Source organism: Apodemus sylvaticus, chromosome 4 (genome assembly GCF_947179515.1).
Source record: "Apodemus sylvaticus chromosome 4, mApoSyl1.1, whole genome shotgun sequence".
Lineage (NCBI taxonomy): Eukaryota > Metazoa > Chordata > Mammalia > Rodentia > Muridae > Apodemus > Apodemus sylvaticus.
Window position 1 is genome coordinate 124,053,449 of NC_067475.1, and position 16,621 is coordinate 124,070,069.

Here is a 16,621-nt window from a genome sequence, read left to right on the forward strand (position 1 = left end):
ATATGTTTCCATAGCTCCATATGTGCTTCCTTACACAGACTAAGGAACTTGCATATCATATCACAAGGTTCAAACCACCAGAGAGGACCAATCTAATAACCTTCCTTATCCAGTGATGTATGCTTATACTTTGAAAATGAAGTGAAAAGGTAAGATATCTTATCTACCATAAATGTCAAACATGAAGACTGGTTTTAAACATAATTCATTTTGTTAAAACACTATTGAGTGAAGCAATCACACTAGCTATATAATCTCTGAAATAGTAAGATTTTGCAGGGAAACACAAATTTACCTTAGTCTCAATCATAGACACTCTTGCATGATATCATAAGTGAACATTTCTTTTTAACAATTGGACTAGCCATTACCTGCTTATAGTTATTCTAGAAAGTGCAAGTGACACTTTTATAGTAGGACACACACTATTGAATACATGAGACATTGTAGTTACTAATGAACTTATGCAACGTTTGAAATGGGAAGTGATAATGCATGTATATTATTGCAAGTATTGCTTCTTTTACATGACATTCACAAAGTTATTAAAATAGTTTTCTTAGTTCCTATATACTAATTTCTTATCAGTTTATTTTATATTTTGTCTTTTAAAGATTGTAGCCTTTTGCAAATACCCCAAAATATTCTCATACACTGAAATTTTAAGCTGTAACTTTATATACAAAATGTGGATTCAGCAGTGTTTTCAAGTAAAAGTGACCTTGGCAAGCCATTACGTACTCAGAGCTCAATTTTTCTATTTCCAAGATATGATAACAATACCTCCCTCTATTTCCGATGAAGAAAGAAAGAATAAAGATAAGGCAGATGCTCCAAGGGCCTAGAATATCTCCTGCTAGTAAATGAAACACGTTATAGACACTGAATTAACTGTTTCCAACCATTATCATTATGTAACTAAGGTAACTATCAAAAACATTCAAGAAATTCACAGAACAGAAATAAAAGTGCACCTAGACATTAGATTAAGATTTGGGGATGCCAAAGTCCATTTTTTGATATGATAAAAATAAAGCTGGAAAGAAAAAGAAAGTTGGCAGAAGCTAGAGTTATTAAATAATATTGGTAAATGGTACAGTTTATGGATATCTTTATTCAATTTGAGTCATCAGATAAGTTGGTAAGCCCTAAAATGGCTTATTGCAGCTCTGCCACTGGCCAACCTAGGTCCTATGTTACAAAATCGTCAATTCTTTGCTCTCTTGGGTCGGGCTAGCTGAAAACATTGAACTTTGCCTCAGAGATGTATTCATTTTGTCATTAAGATTTGTTGTACAAAAGACTATCTCCTTACTGATGAATGTGCAAGGCAGTGGTGACTGACCAAACTTAGGGCAGTCACCAACTAACAATACTCACTGAACTGGAGTCTCTGTTCCTGGAGGCCTTGTGAAACTGTCATCCTCCCATGACCCTGTATGAAGCTGTGTTCGACTCATCCTTCTCTCCTGCTTGCATTCTTGTAAGTGTTACGCCTGTTAGTAATGTGTGTGGCTACTTCCACATTCCTCTCTGTTTTTGACAGCTGATATGTAATAAATATTGAACACACATGAATTTTTGAAGGCATCTTCTTGTTTTCATATGCAGGGAAAATATATTTAAAGCACATATTCAACTTTATGTGTTAGGTCCACTTCGAAATCCAGATGACACTGATTCATATAGAGTAACACATTTGCCATGTGACAGTTAGATAAAAGGGATCATTAATTCCTCCCTTCTCATTTATAGATAATTTCTTTGATAACGTCTCTATTTTATGTATATAAGTTGTCTTCTAATGATTCTAACATGTATATAATGTCAAATTTGGTTTTAGGTAAGGTGTATTTTCTTTGAAAATACTAAATTTAATTGGTATTTAAATCCTTTAAATTACGATATAAATTTTATGTCTATTATATTTAAGTAAAAGGAATCGACATGAAGGAGTTATACTATGTCCCTTTCGCGATCTAGGGAATATAGAACTTTTTGTAGCCATCTGGGAAACAGTATTTTTAATAATATACTTACATTATAACATTTATTATTTTATAATATTAGCTATCAGAGTCTTATAATAATATTGTCATTTGATTTGTGTTATGAGGTTCATTTAGTTAGTTTTCACTTATGAACAAAAAATAAATGCAATAAACCATATTTGTCTTAATTTGAAGTATGATAAAGTATCAGTTATAGAGTTGAGGTTGCACATTATGATAATCTCCATTTTATATAGTAGAGGATATATACTTTTCTTGCTAGATTATCAGGACAAGGTCTACACCAAACCTGAAATTTTATTTTGTTTTTCTGATGGTCTCTAATAATAAACCAGGGCTACTCACTTAAAATATCTTAGGTTCTTGCTTGTAATCCTTGAGTCATCATGATCATGATCATCATCATCATTTTATTTTTATTTTAACTTGTATTGAAAATAGATTATTTTCTCATGCAATATAAGTTTCACCTCCTGTACTGCTCTCAGTTCTTTGCTATCACTCATCCCATCTGGATCCATTCCCTTTCTGTTTTTTTTTTAATTTTCTTTTTATTCGATATATTTTTTATTTACATTTCAAGTGATTTCCCCTTTCCTAGTCCACCCACTCCCAGAAAGTCCCGTAAGCCCCCTTCTCTCCCCCTGTCCTCCCACCCACCCCTTCCTACTTCCCCGTTCTGGTTTTGCTGAATACTGCTTCACTGAGTCTTACCACTTATATCCACTTATTAGTGAGTGCATACCAATATTCACCTTTTGAGTCTGGGTTACCTCACTTAGTATGATGTTCTCTAGTTCCATCCATTTGCCTAAGAATTTCATGAATTCATTGTTTCTAATGGCTGAATAGTACTCCATTGTGTAGATATACCACATTTTTTGTATCCACTCTTCTGTTGAGGGATACCTGGGTTCTTTCCAGCATCTGGCAATTATAAATAGGGCTGCTATGAACATAGTAGTGCATGTGTCCTTATTACATGGTGGGGAATCCTCTGGGTATATGCCCAGAAGTGGTATAGCAGGATCTTCTGGAAGTGAGGTGCCCAGTTTTCAGAGGAACCGCCAGACTGATTTCCAGAGTGGTTGTACCAATTTGCAACCCCACCAGCAGTGGAGGAGTGTTCCTCTTTCTCCACACCCTCTCCAACACCTGCTGTCTCCTGAATTTTTAATCTTAGCCATTCTGACTGGTGTAAAGTGAAATCTCAAGGTTGTTTTGATTTGCATTTCCCTAATGACTAATGAAGTTGAGCATTTTTTAAGATGCTTCTCCTCCATCCAAAGTTCTTCAGGTGAGAATTCTTTGTTTAACTTTGTACCATTTTTTAAAAGGGTTGTTTGGTTTTCTGGAGTCTAACTTCTTGAGTTCTTTATATATATTGGATATTAGCCCTCTATCTGATGTAGGATTGGTGAAGATCTTTTCCCAATTTGTTGGTTGCCGATTTGTCCTCTTGATGGTGTCCTTTGCCTTACAGAAACTTTGTAATTTTATGAGGTCCCATTTGTCAATTCTTGCTCTTAGAGCATACGCTATTGGTGTTCTGTTCAGAAACTTTCTCCCTGTACCGATGTCCTCAAGGGTCTTCCCCAGTTTCTTTTTTATTAGCTTCAGAGTGTCTGGCTTTATGTGGAGGTCCTTGATCCATTTGGATTTGAGCTTAGTACAAGGAGACAAGGATGGATCAATTCGCATTCTTCTGCATGCTGACCTCCAGATGAACCAGCACCATTTGTTGAAAAGGCTATCTTTTTTCCATTGGATGTTTTCAACCTCTTTGTCGAGGATCAAGTGGCCATAGGTGTGTGGGTTCATTTCTGGATCTTCAGTCCTGTTCCATTGATCCTCCTGCCTGTCACTGTACCAATACCATGCAGTTTTTAACACTATTGCTCTGTAGTATTGCTTGAGGTCAGGGATACTGATTCCCCCAGACTTTCTTTTGTTGCTGAGAATAGTTTTAGCTATCCTGGGTTTTTTGTTTTTTATTAGAAAGAGAAGGCATCTAAAGAGCTAACAACAAAATATAACAAAATAAAATATAATAAATTAGAAAGAGTCACAATGATATAGGACAATATAAATCAAAAGACAAAAAAATGAGCCTAAGAGAAGGCAAAAAATCAGAGATTCTCTCTGCTTGTTCATGTACTCGGAACTCATGAGATCACTAAATAGGAAGCTATAATGTTAGAAGCAGAGGACCTGGTGCAGACCACAATAGCACTGTGTATTCTGCTTCAATCTCTGTGAGTTCATATAAGATTTGATCATGTTGACTTAGGGGGTCTTATTGTCTTGGAATTCTCCTGTTGGAAATGATTCTAATGCTTTAATTTAATTGGGAAACTGAGTGTCCAAATGTTAAAGTTCCTTGTCTACAATTGGTGTTTGATCAATCAATAAAGGTGCCAGCCGCCAATAGTTGGGCAAAGGGAGATAGGACAGGACCCTTAGATATCTCTCTAATATTTTAATGTATGTAATTAATACTTGCTTCTTAGAATCATCTTCATTGTGTCCATGAGTTTGGGTGTGTTTTATATTCATTTTCATTTAATTCTATGATGTCTTTAATTTCTGGATTTCTCTCTCGACGGCCTTTCTTCTTTTTTATTTAGTAGTTGATTGTTCAGTCCCCATGAGTTTGTAAGCTTTCTCTTGCTTCTTTTGTTAATGTTCAGTTTAAATCTATGCTGGTAATTTTTTTTTATTCTGGTGAAACTTGCTTTGCATCTAAATATGTGATCAGTTTTGGAGATTCAGAAAAGAAGGTATATTCTCTTTTGTTTGGGTGAAATGTTCTGCAAATATTTGTTACCTCCATCTGTTATATATTGTAACTTTATTTCACAATTTTTGTATAGTTTTTATATGGATGACCTGTTGATTAGCAAGACTGTGGTATTGAAGTTTTCCATTATCAGTGGGCAAAGGTCGAAATATGGTTTAATCTGAAGCAATGTTTTTATTTGTTTCTTTGTTTGTTTTACAAATTTGGGTGCCTTTTTTAGGAGGATATACATCTTAAAATTGTCAGGTTCTTTTAGTGGAATTTTTCACTGATAAGTATGTCTGACAGTACTTCCCTATCTTGCCTGACTGGTTTTTGGGTTGAAGAATAACTTGTTAGATTTTAAAATGGCTGTTTCAGCTTACTTCTTAGGTTCATTTGCTTGGAAAGTATTTTTCCAGACATTTTCCTGAGTAGTGTCTATACTTTGTGTTAGTGTATGTATTTTGGTTTAAGCATAAGGGTAGATTGTAGCTCTGTTGTATGAGGGTTTGTGTGTGTGTGTGTGTGTGTGTGTGTGTATGTGTGTGTGTGTAGTGTCATTTAGACTCTGCTGTCCTGGGGATTCTGTCTTCTTTGATGTGGTTTATCTGTTTATTTTGAGGTTTTCCTTCTAACATCTTCAATATAATATTTATATTTGGTTTAATAACCTGAATATTAATTTAAAATTTAAATTTAATTTGAAAAAAAGTTACTTGATCAGAAAAAGAAAAGTGATTTCCAGAGTGTTTATACCAGTTTTCAATCCCACCAGCAATGGAGGAGTGTTCCTCTTTCTCCACATCATCAACAGCATCTGCTGTCACCTGAGTTTTTCATCCTAGCCATTCTGACTGGTATGAAGTGGAATGTCAAAGTTGTTTTGTTATGCATTTCCCTGATGACTAAAGATGTTGAGCATTTCTTTAGGTGCTTCTCAGACATTCTATATTCCTCAGGTGAAAATTCTTTGTTTATTTGGTTTTCTCTGACTCTGACTATGTATGTAGAATTCTCTTCTTGCTCTTTAACTTTGAAAATGGATATAACATTGTACTTTCACAAACTTGACCTAACTTATTTTATAAGATACAAAACAACTAAACTTATTTAAACTTAAAGACTTATTTCATTATTTACCATTATGCTAATGACTGTGTAAATATGAATGATGGGGCTTGCCAATGCCAGAGCATTACATCTAGATCTGGAGCTACAGCTGTTTTGAAACCATTCAACATATGTTTTTCATGTCAAACTCTGCTCTTCTGCTAGAAAAGTGAGTTGTTTTACTCTCTGAACAATCAATTAAGGAACCAGAATGGTGTGAACTTATAATCTCTAAATTAAATTATGAAGAGTTATTTTTTTTATTTGAGATATACATTTTCTAATCTAGTCTGGAAGTATGTGGGAGAGGATCTTATCCAAACAATTTTATGCATCACTTTGATTATGGAGAAGTTCTAAATGTCTGCAGATATGCAGCATGTGTATCATTTATTTTACTAATTGCTTCCCTTTCACAAACTTCCGGTTGTAAGCAAGTCAGTGACAATAGCTATAATTTCAGTGGTACAAAAATACAAAACAAACAACAAAATTGATAATTATAAATTTCTTTCACATATATATATATATATATATATATATATATATATATATATATATATATATATACTTTAAGACATAAAATATTTTATTTTTCCTGAAACATCTATGCTTTTTGTACAATTGAATAAAACTGTATCTAGATGTATCTTACTCTTAGGACTGTGCTATTGTATACTTACTTAGCTGCATAAAACTATGAGTCACTGAATTCTAAGCTTGTTTCATGTAAAAGTCTTACAGTTCTTCCCTATTTCTACAATAAGGCTTGAGGAATAATACATTAGATATAAGCTAAAATTTCTTCATGGTCTAGCCATTAATTAATCACTCAAGGAACGATGATGTGATGAGTCCTCATATTTTTCATCTTAGTTTTAGAAATAGACTGGTGACTGTTGAAAAAAGTCAGATAATGAAAATGATTTGACTTCTAGGTCATTGTACCTTCAAGGTACAAAAATAAAGGGCTGCAAGTAAGACTAGAGCCAGGAGGTGGTGGTGCACGCCTTTAACCCCAGCATTTGGGAGGCAGAGGCAGGCAGATTTCTGAATTCAAGGCCAGTCTGTAACAGAGTGAGTTCCAGGACAGCCAGGGCTACACAGAGAAATCCTGTCTTAAGAAAACAAACAAACAAATAAGCAAAAAAACAAGAATAGGATACACATTTCTGATACAGTTATCTACAATAATTATAAATTGCATATGTGAATATGTGTGTGTATGTGTATATATCTTGGGACAGAATATCATGTGATTGGCAGAGTAAAATTAGTGGTTTTGATTAAACATATTGGAAAGTCTAAGTCAGTGAATGACAATATTTCAAAGAGAATGGAGTAGAAAACTAACAAAAAGCTCACCTTAATTTTAAAATATAATAATGTGCAATTTTATTATATAAAATAAAGTTTATAAACACACTTAAGCAAAATAAATGAAAAAATTCTGATGCAATGGACTGAAAATTGAGACTTATATCATAGGAGAAATAATACTGAAAATAATATAATATTCAGTATGCTTTTTAGCTGATTTGTTCTCATTTTTATTGTTTAGATAGCTTGCAAATTCTGCAACATATTTATTCTTTATGCTACTTTCTATAGCAGCATCTAGATAATGAGAATGTTAATTTGTCCAATCTGAAACCACTTGAGATATATTGTGTCAAAATTCCTTTATATTCAGTCCTGTATAATTGAGATCAAGTTGACTTTTCTGAGCAAATCCTGCCCAGATATTTTAATATTGAGTGTTTTACTAAAAGTCTTTAATTCAGAAATACATGAAAGCTATAAATCATTATTGCTACTTAAAATCAAGTAAATTCTGTCTTTCCTATCTAGGACACATAAAATTTTCTACCAATGCTACTTAGCATTTTATTTTAACATTATTTTATTATTAATATCATTTGAAGATCTTGTATTTGAACCTATAGCAAGGATTTTTATCAGTGAGCGATATACATCACCAACTACTTTCCATTTAAGCAACATTTTAGCTATATGTCCAAACACTATATTCTGGTTAATGGACATATATTAAACACCTGTTATGGACTGTTTTCTTGCTGAGGTGTCATATTATATTTCCATTTTAGGTTCTGTATACTTAAGCTGTATTTCTATATCTCTACATCTACACTTTGCAGAAAATAACTGGTAGTCTACTCAGTAATATAAACATTACTACTTGTTACATAATTTTGAGGGGGTCAATAACAACCAGAAGTTGGGCCTTATCTTAAAAGGAACCATATAATCATGCTTTATTTCATTTAGAGTATGAAGCATAGCGAAGTGAGCAAGACATAATCAGACAGTATGCTTCATACTGACATTATACCTAATGCAATGTAAGTGAAGTTCATGTGTAGCTAATAATGAATAAAAGTTCTCTTAGATATCTAATAGACATAAGTCAGACAATAATTAAGTCCTTTAAAAAGAAAAAAATGGAGAGCCTATGGATAATTCAAAAGATACAAAATTATATTTACCAATGAGAAGCCTCATCTTGAAAGAGGGGTTACTGAGAGAAGGCAGATCTGGGAGCAGAGAAAAAGATTATAGGAATGCAAATAGCGAGTCTAAGCTGACAACCTGTGTTCTTCTTGATACAGCTTTTCTAGTCTACTTCTATGTTCTGCATTCTCTCAAGATTTCTCTGTCTATATTATGCTTGCTTGCTATTCTAAGTGATATCTCTGATCTCTGTCCATGTCCTGATTGTTGCCTCTCTCTCTCTTTCTCTCTCTCTCTCTCTCTCTCTCTCTCTCTCTCTCTCTCTCTCTCTGTCTCTCTCTCTCTTTCTCTCTCTCTCTCTCTCTCTGTGTGTGTGTGTGTGTGTGTGTGTGTGTGAGAGAGAGAGAGAGAGAGAGAGAGAGAGAGAGAGAGAGATCTCCAAAGAGTTTTCCTTTTTGTCTTAAAATTTTCTCTTGGTAGCTCATCTGATGAACACAGGAGTTCTGTGAGTTGTACAGGTCAATCCAGTCACTTACTCCAAATTTTCCTTTTGATTATTTAATGATTCAGCATCCCATGACCCCAGTCCTTTGTTTCTTAGGAGACAGCAAGCATATATTTTTTCTTAACTTGGCAAAAGAATTCGGAGATTTGTCTGTCTTTGTTAAGCACAGATAATTAGATACTTGGGTAGACACCTGCCCAGAAATGATAATTTCTACCACATGTGAGTACTGTTCTATGATAATCCTGAACTCAGGAAAAAAACAAATAGCAAATAAACAAAAAACTTAGCTGGATGGGATCTCCTTTGATCACCACTCCCTAAACATCTTATCTCCTTCCTTAGTAATTTTCTAGCAAGTTGGATCACTGTGCAGCTGTTTTTGTTTCCTTAAATTCATGAAGCCCCTCATATAATTCATACTGCATCCTTACTTTTTGCATAGTTGATAAAATATATTTTTTGAACTCATGCATTGAAAACTATTTCCCATAGCCATAAGGGCTGTTCTGAAGGTTCCAGAGTTTACCATTTTCCTGGTACATAGCCACATCCTCAACTCTTGGATTTGTGCTGTTTCTAATTATTATAGGACCATTGCCATGAAAAGAGAGGACATTTATTGGAGTGAAGTGGAATATGTACATTGTTACACAAACAAGTCTTATGCCCACAACAGTCATCCATACTCTCGGAGACTCACGCTGTGATTCCCAGGGGCGGGATTCATGTCACTCTGTCCTGACCAAGGCCACATCAGACATGGCATATATTGAGACTGTTGTATTCAAAATTATGCTAATAAGGCAACCCTAAATGTATAGTGAAGACAATTATATGGTTGGTGGGTATGATAATGGTGAAGATGATGGAAATATTGATAATGATGTCACTGTGGTTTGGGGCTCTGTGTAGTGCCTTGGTTGGTGTTGATATTGTGAAGATGCTCCTGCCTCTGTCTTCCAAACTGCTGACCTCAGTGACCAAATATACAGGTGGAAGTGAAGCCAGAAATATTGTAAGATATTGGAAAGGTAGTAGATTCTAAGAAAATAGCATCTTCCAGATACTACAAGCCTGATATACATATGGACTAATTGAGACTATGACAATACACACTGTCCTGATCAAGGCCTGCACAGTTTCAAACCAGATGAAATCCCAACATAAAGAGATGCCACAATGTAAGAGAATGCCAGGGCTGGAAGGTGATAGTGAGTGGATGGGTGAGGGAACACCCATAGAAGTAGGGGGAGTAGGAATAGGATAGAGGGTTTCTGGAGGGGAGACCTGAAAGTGGATAATATTTGAAATGCAAATAAAGACAAAAGACAATAGCCAATAAAACAAAGAAAAGGAAAGGAAAGGAAGAAGGAAGGAAGGAAGGAAATAGGCACAAATTATCATGCCTAATTAGGAAATTATTTGTACTGAATATCTTTTAGAAGAGAGAAAAACAGCATTATTCAGGAGAGAGTTGTCGGGGTAACTCAACTAGTCCCCAGAACATAACTAATACCCAGGAATAGTTTGTAAAGAGAAAATAGACTACAAGAATGTTATCATGGACTTTTGTTTCACCATTTCTTTGCTTTATTTTTTTGTTTGTTTGTTTTGATTTCGATTTTCCAGAGTTTTTATGATCTTGTCAGATTGTGTGTTTCTGTGTGTGTAAGATAGAGAGATAGATATATAGATAGATAGATAGATAGATAGATAGATAGATAGAGATAGATAGATAGGTAGAAAGATAGATTGATAGATAGAGAGAGAGAATCCTTAAACTGTCTTTGTAAGGTGATAGAATACTGATTTTTTTTTCCAGAATTGTATTTTATTACAATTTCTTTTATTTTGTAAGACCTTGAAATACCTATTTTGGTATATTCTTAAAACATTTTGTATTACTAATATAATTTTAAATAATTATTGGAAATAAGTTTTTCTCAATTTAATTGTGTGAAGGCTAAACAATATTTTGGTTGATATAGGCAATTTAAATTTAATTATTATGTAGAAATATTTTAAGAACTAAATTTCATGAATCTATCCACTTATAGGGGATTGTCTAAGATTTTGAAAATATTCAAATCGAGGACACAGGATGCTCCAGTGGGTCCATCACCACAGAACTTATGTTCCAGTCCTGAGGCCTCTGGCTGGAGCCTTCAGATCTCTGCTTCAGGATCCAGAACAGCCTGGGCTACAACACCACATCCATAGGCCTTGCAAGAAGCCAGAGGGGCACCAGGGAGGTGGCTGTGAGGAGTCAGTGTGCTCTGGCGAGTCCAGCAGGCCCTGGGTGGGAGCCTTCAGGTCTTTGCTTCAGGATCTGAACAGCCTGGGCCAAGGTACTCGGTCTCCAGGAAGTGCAAGAGGCCTGCTGTGCACCCGGAGGCAGGCTGGGAGGACTCAGTGTGTTCCAGTGGGTCAGGCCCCACAGAGCTTAGGTTCCAGTCCTGAGGCCTCTGACAGGAGCCTTCAGGTCTCCTCTTCAGGATCCAGAACAGCCTGGGCTACAACACCACATCTGCAGGCCCTGCAAGAAACCAGCTGTGCACCTGGGAAGCCAGCTGGGAGGAGTCAGTGTGCTCTGGTGAGTCTCGCCTTGCAAAGCAGAGGATCCAATCCTGAGGCCTCTGGTGGGAGCCTTCAGGTCTCTGCCTCTGGTTCTGGAACAGCCTGGGTCACAGCACCCTGTCTCCAGGCAGTGCAGGAGGTCAGCTGTGTACCGGAGTTCAGCTGGGAAGAGGCAGCTTGCACAGGGGATTCCACCATTGACAACAAGACCAACTTAACACTAGTGAGAACTAGATGGCAAAAGGCAAATGCAGGAACGTCATTAACAGAAATCAAGGCAATATGGCAGCATCTGAAACCAATTCTCCATTAACAGTATGTCCTGGATACCCCATCATACCAGAAAAACAAGATTTTTAAAATCACTGGTCATGATGCTGGTACAGGAACATATGAAGGACATACTTAAAGAAATTTAGGAGAAAATGGATCAAAAGTTAGAAGCCCTTACAAGAGAAACATAAAAAACATTGAAAGAAATTCAGGAGAATACAAAAGCCAATAAGCAGGAAATGCAAAAATCACTTAAAGAAATACAGGAAAACTTTGGTCAATAGGCTGAGGACATGAAAGAGGAAACACAAAAATCTCTTAAAGAATTACAGGAAATCACAAACAAGCAAGTGAAGGAGCTAAGCAAAACTATCCAGGATCTAAAATCAGAAGTAGAAACAACAAAGAAAACTCAAAGGGAAACAACTTTGGAGATAGAAAACCTTGGGAAAAAATCAGGGGACATAGATGCAGATATCAACAACAGAATACAAGAGATAGAAGAAAGAACCTCAGATGGTGAAGATACCATAGAAACCATGGACTCAACAGTTAAAGAAAATGCAAAATACAAAAAGCTTGTAACCCAAAACATCCAGGAAATCCAGGACACAATGAGAAGACCATACCTAAGGATTATAGGCATGGGTGAAAGTGAAGATTTACAACTTAAAGTGCCAGCAAATATCTTCAATAAAATTATGGAAGTAAACGTCCCTAACCTAAAGACAGAGATGCTCATGAATATACAAGAAGCCTACAGAACTCCAAACAGACTGGACTAGAACAGAAATACCTCCTGTCACATAACAATCAAAATCCCAAATGTACTAAACAAAGAAAGAGTATTAAAGGCAGTAAGAGAAAAAGGCCAAGTAACAAATAAAGGAAGACCTATCAAAATCACACCAGACTTCTCATCTGAGACTATGAAAGCTAGAAGATCCTGGGCAGATCTCATACAGACTCTAAGAGAACACAAATGCCATCCAAAACTACTATACCCAGCAAAACTCTCAATCACCATAGATGGAGAAACTAAGATATTCCATGACAAAATCAAGTATACCCAATGTCTTTCCACAAACCCAGCCATACAAAGGATAATAGGAGGAAAACACCAATACAAGGAGGGAAACTTCACCCAGGAAAAAGCAAGATAGTAACCTTTTTTCATCAAACCCAAAAGAAGATAATCAATCAAATTTTAAAAATAACATCAAAAATGATAGGAAGTAATAATCACTATTCCTTAATACCTCTTAACATCAATGAGCTCAATGCCCCAATAAAAAGATATAGACTAACAGACTGGATACATAAACAGCACCCTACATTTTGCTGCATACAAGAAATGCACCTCAGTGTAAAACACAAACACTACCTTAGAGTAACAGCCTGGAAGACAATTTTACAAGCAAATAGACTCAGAAAACAAGCTGGAGTAACCATTCTATTATCAGATAAAATTGACTTTCAACCCAAAGTCATCAAAAGAGACTCTGAGGGACACTTCTTGCTGGTCAAAGGAAAAATACACTAAGAAGAACTCTCAATCCTGAACATCTATGCTCCAAATGCAAGGGCACCCTCCTTCAAAAAAGAAAGTTTAATAAAGCTCAAAGCACACATTGCACCTAACACAATAATTGTGGGTGACTTCAACACTGCACTTTCTTCAATGGACTGATCAGAAAAACAGAAACTGAACAGGGACACAGTGAAACTAATTGAAGCTTTGGACCAATAAGATTTAACATATAAGAGGCATGCGGATTCCTGAGTTTGAGGCCAGCCTGGTCTACAAAGTAGTTCAGGACAGCCAGGGCTACACAGAGAAACCCTGTCTCGAAAAACCAAAAACCAACCAACCAAACAAACAAAAATATTTAACATATATATATATATATATATATATATATATATATATATATATATATATATATATATATATATATATAAAACATTGTATTCTAAAGCAAAAGAATATACCTTTTTCTCAGCACCTCATGGTACCTTCTCCAAAATCTGAGGAAATCCAAAAAAATCATTAGATCCTACTACAAAAGCCTATACGCAACACACCTGGAAAATCTGGAGGAAATGGACAGTTTCCTAGACAGAGATCAGACACCAAAACTAAATCAGGATCAAATGCATCATCTAAACAGTCCCATAACACCTAAAGAAATAAAAAGGGTCATAGAAAGTCCCCCAACCAAAAAAAGCACGGGATCAGATGGCTACAGTGCAGAATTCTATCAGACTTTCATAAAAGGCCTAACACCAATACTCTTCAAACTGTTCCACAAAATAGAAACAGAAGGAACTCTATCTAACTCGTTCTATGAAAACACCATTACGCTGTGTACCAAAACTACACAAAGATCCAACAAAGAAAGAGAACTTCACGCCAATTTCCCTTATGAATATTGATGCAAAAATACTTAATAAAATTCTTGCCAATGGAATCCAAGAACACTTCAAAATGATCATCCACCCTGAACAAGTAGGCTTCATCCCAGGGATTCAGGGATGGTTCAATATAAGAAAATACATCAATACAATCCACTACATAAACAACCTCAAAGAAAAAAAGCATATGATCATTTCATTAGAGGTAGAAAAAGCATTTGACAAAATTCAGCATCCTTTCATGCTAAAAGTCTTGGAAAGAACAGGAATTCAAGGCCCATACCTAAATATCGTTAAAGCAATATAGAGCAAACCGGTAGCCAACATCAAACTAAACGGAGAGAAACTTGAAGCAATCGCACTAAAACCAGGGACTAGACAAGGCTGTCCTCTCTCTCCATATCTTTTCAATATAGTACTTGAAGTTCTAGCTAGAGCAATTAGACAACATAAGTAGGTCAACGGGATACAAATTGGAAAGGAAAAAGTCAAATTATCACTATTTGCAGATGACATGATAGACCCGAAAACCTCCAACAGAGAACTCCTACAGCTGATAAACAACTTCAACAGAGTGGCTGGTTATAAAATCAACTCAAGCAATTCAGTTGCCTTCCTATACTCAAAGGAAAAGTAGGCTGAAAAAGAAGTTAGGGAAATGACACCCTTCACAATAGCCACAAACAATATAAAGTATCTTGGTGTGACTCTAACCAAACAATTGAAAGATCTGTATGACAAGAACTTTAGGTCTCTGAAAAAGGAAATCAAAGAAGACCTCAGAAAATGGAAAAATCTGCCATGCTTGTGGATTGGCAGAATTAATATAGTTAAAATGGCCATCTTGCCAAAAGCAATATACAGATTTAATGCAATTCCCATAAAAATCCCAACTCAGTTCTTCACAGAGTTAGAAAAAGTAATTCTCACATTCATCTGGAATAACAAAAAACCCAGGTTAGCTAAAAGTATTCTCAACAATAAATGAAATTTTGGGAGAATCAGTATCCCTGACATCAAGCAATACTACAGAGCAATAGTGTTAAAAACTGCATGGTATTTTAGTGACAGTGACAGACAAGTAGACCAATGGAATAGAATTTAAGACCCAGAAATGAACCCACACACCTATGGTCAGTTGAACTTTGACAAAGGAGCCAAAAACATCTAGTGGAAAAAAGATAGCCTTTTCAACAAATGGTGCTGGTTCAATTGGAGGTCAGCATGCAGAAGAATTCGAATTGATCCATTCTTATCTTCATGTATTAAACTCCCCTCCAAGTCAATCAAGGACCTCCACATAAATCCATACACACTGAAACTAATAGAAAAGAAACTGGGGAAAACCCTTGAGGACATGGGCACAGGGGAAAAGTTCCTGATCAGAACACCAATAGTTTATGTTCTAAGATCAAGAATTGACAAATGGGACCTCATAAAATTGCAAAGTTTCTGTAAGGCAAAGGACACTGTTAAAAGTACAAAACAGAAGCCAACAAATTGGGAAAGGATATTCACCAACCCTACATCTGATAGAGGGCTAATATCCAATATATACAAAGAACTCAAGACGTTAGACCCCAGAGAACTAAATAACACTATTAAAAAATGGGGTTCATATCTAAACAAATAATTTTCACCTGAAGAAATTCGGTTGGCTGAGAGGCACCTTAAGAAGTGCACAACATCATTAATCATTAGGGAAATGCAAATCAAAACAACCCTTAGATTTCTCCTTACACCAGTCAGAATGGCTAAGGTCAAAAACTCAGGAGACAGCAGGTGTTGGCAAGGATGTGGAGAAAGAGAAACATTCCTCTACTGCTGGTGGGGCTGTAAGATGATACAACCACTTTGGAAATCAGTCTGGTGGTTCCTCAGAAAACTGGACAGGACACTTCCGGAGGACCCTGCCATATATCTCCCGGGCATATACCCAAAGGATTCCCCGGCATGCAATAAAGACACATATTCCATTATGTTCATAGCAGCCTTATTTATAATAGCCAAAAGCTGGAAAGAACCCAGATGTCCCACAAAGGAGGAATGGATACAGAAAATGTGGTATATTGACACAATGGAATACTACTCAGCAATTAGAAACAATGAAGTCACAACATTTTTAGGCAAATGATTTGATCTGGAAAATATCATCCTAAGTGAGGTAACACAATCACAAAAGAATACACATGGAATGCAATCTCTGATAAGTGGATATTAATTAGCCAGAAGCTCTGAATACCCAAGGCACAAATAGCATAACAAATGACTCCCATGAAGAAGTATGGAGAAGGTCCTGATCCTGGAAAGGATTGATCTAGCATTGGAGGGGAGTATCAGGACAGGAAAAAAGGAGAGAGGTGATTGGAGAAGGGATGGAGAGAAGAAGCTTTATGGGACATATGGGGATGGGGGATCTGGAAAAGGGGAAATCATTTGGAATGTAAACAAAGAATATAGAAAATAAAAATA